The sequence below is a fragment of the Hippopotamus amphibius genome, chromosome 3 (assembly GCF_030028045.1).
Source record: "Hippopotamus amphibius kiboko isolate mHipAmp2 chromosome 3, mHipAmp2.hap2, whole genome shotgun sequence".
In the NCBI taxonomy this organism is placed as follows: domain Eukaryota; kingdom Metazoa; phylum Chordata; class Mammalia; order Artiodactyla; family Hippopotamidae; genus Hippopotamus; species Hippopotamus amphibius.
The window spans coordinates 25,739,384-25,742,240 of NC_080188.1; the positions used below are offsets into that span (position 1 = coordinate 25,739,384).

A 2,857-nucleotide genomic window follows, 5' to 3' on the forward strand; every position below is an offset into this window, starting at 1 on the left:
ATCTTTGAGTATGTTTAACGGAGGGGAAAACACAAGTCAGTGAATTGATAACTATCACTTATTAAGCTCCTATTATTTGCTTTACACAGTGATAAGCACTTCAGCTATATGACTTTATGTAAGCTTAATAGCACTGAGGTAGATGTTATTGGATTCATTTTACCTGTGGGGCTTAGAGATGGTGCCCAAGAATATACATCTAAAATTTATAGAGCTAAGATTTAAAGCCAGGTTAAATCTAGGCACTTGACTATCATGCCATGTTTCCTACTGACAATTAATTATGAAGCTGTTAATATTGAGATACTACTAATTACAAATAATTTTCCAGCTGGAAAAGATGAAACTTCCTTACATCTATACCATATACTTTGAATATTGTTTTTTTCCTAAAACTTCATGAGATAGGCATATAAAATTTGAAAACATTTCTGAAATTACAAGAAAATAAATATTTTAAGTTTGGTAGTGGTGTATGGATTAATACTTATGTTTTGGTAGCCAATGTATGAAATCAAAGATTTTAGGGACTTCTTTCTTTTTACAAAATGGAAACAACCCTAGAGAAATGTTAGATACTAGAGGAACATTTGCAAAAACAAACTGAAGCTCACTTTTTTTTAAATCTCTGTTCAAGGTTTATTTATTGTTTTAGTTGGTATAACACTTAGATAGTTGGCTGCATTATTTATGTTGAGTTTTCTTTTTTTACATCACATGGCAATGTACCCTATTCTGGTACATATAGTACATAAGATTCTTCAGAACAGTTATGCACAAGACATGCAATCCTGGATTTATACATTGAATCCCAGGATGTGATTAATTGGAGAAAAAGAAGTTGGACTAGGCATCTTGGCTAAAGGAACCTGAAGTTATATAACACAGAGTTAAATACACATCTGGTTTGAAGAGCAACTGCAGCATCTGCAACATGGGCAGTGGTGCCTCTTGAGGGAGCAGAACTGTTTTACACGAACCAGTTTAGGACCACACAAGATAAGTGCCATCCAGCATCAGAATGCAGCTGCAGGGTCTTATGAACCATTCCTATTCCTAACATTAGGAAATTGATATTTTTCCTAGGCTACCTTAACATTACTGCGTTAGTCACAGATCAGACATAAAGGACAATATGCACAACCTCCAACTAAAATCCTCTTGTAGCCTAGACAGTGAAGTGGTATGATATTAGACTTTAAAACTGCAGCTCTTTCTGTATCCCCCAAAGTGTATCTGCACTCTTCTTCAAACAGGCCTCTTCCTCAGGGGTCAGAGTCACTTTCACAACATCTGAGATTCCATTCTGTTCCAAGATGCAAGGAACACTAAGGAAGACATCCTCTTTTATTGCATACTGATCCTTAATCATAGTGGAAATTGGATGCACCTGCCTAAGATTCTTCATTATACTTTCTGCCAAATCTGCCACAGATAGTCCAATGGCCCAGGATGTGTAGCCTTTCAGTTTGATCACCTCATAAGCACTGTCAACCACCTGTTTGTGAACTGCTTTCCACTGTTCTTTATCTGCATCAGTGCCTAACCCCGGGTGCAGATTCTTCAGGGAGACATTCACGCCACTCCATACAGGAACACTAGAGTCTCTGTGCTCCCCAAGGATCCACCCATGACAGCTTAATGGGTGAACTCCCAGCCTTTGCCCCATGAGGTAATGGAACCGGGCTGAATCCAGATTGCAACCACTTCCAAGAACATGGTTTCTGGGAAAGCTGGTTATCTTCCAAGCCACATAGGTCAAGATATCCAGTGGATTGGAAACAACAAGCAACTTGCAGTTTGGGCTGTATTTTACAATATTAGGAATGATGAATTTAGAGATGTTCACGTTACGCTGGACCAAATTAAGATGGCTTTCTCCCTCTTGCCGATGTGCCCCAGCTATGATAATAACCAGTCTGGAGTCTGCTGTAACGTTATAGTCTTTGCCAGAGACAATTTTTGGTGTTCTAAGGAAAAGGCTGCCATGTTGGAGATCCATCATCTCTCCCTTCAGTTTGTCTTCTATGACATCAAGAGCAATTTCATTTGCCAAGTCCTTCATTAAGATACTGATGGCACAGGCCGTGGCAACAGCACCAACTTCCACCACTGTAATCTTATTCTGGGGCACATGATCTTCCTTAAAAGATTCTGATTCAGCTGATCCTTGAGAGTTGCCATATTGGACTTACAACTGAAAGGAATCTGGAGTGCACGTCCGCGAACATGGGCGGGGCACAGCTTTGGATCCGGACTTGGCGGCAGCTGTTCTGATTCCAAAGCTCACTTTAATAGTGGTTATTTGCAAAGATATTCATAAGATTTAATTTCTTCTTCTAATTTTATTAAGATACAGTTGACACAGAGCACTGTATAAGTTTAAGGTGTACAGCACAACGATTTAACTTACGCACATCATGAAATAATTACAATAAGTTTAGTGAACATCCATCATCTCATATAGGTGAAAAATAAAAGAAAAAAAAAGGTTTTTTCCTTGTGATGAGAACTGGTAGGATTAACTTTTAACAACTTTCATGTATATAATATCCAGCAGTGTTACTTGTATTAATCATGTTGTTCATTACATCCCTAGGACTTAGTCATCTTATAATTTTTTAATTTTTTTATCCTATAACTGAAGAAGGTTATACCTTTTGATGACCATACATCCTACAAAGATATTACATTATTATTGACTGTATTCTCCACGTTGTACACTTCACCACTGTGACATTTATTTTGTAGCTGGAAGTTTGTACCTCTTAAATTCCATCACCTATTTTACTTATGAATATTCATTTTTAAAACTTGATTAGATATATTTAAATCATAATGGGACAAATGCTCCTCT

At 37.4% G+C, this 2,857-nt stretch overlaps 1 pseudogene; it reads right to left on the reverse strand.

Annotated features, from left to right (window-relative positions):
* Positions 1-1,194: 1,194 nt before the first annotated feature.
* LOC130849138 (L-lactate dehydrogenase A chain-like) lies at positions 1,195-2,202 on the reverse strand (annotated as a pseudogene).
* Positions 2,203-2,857: the final 655 nt, after the last annotated feature.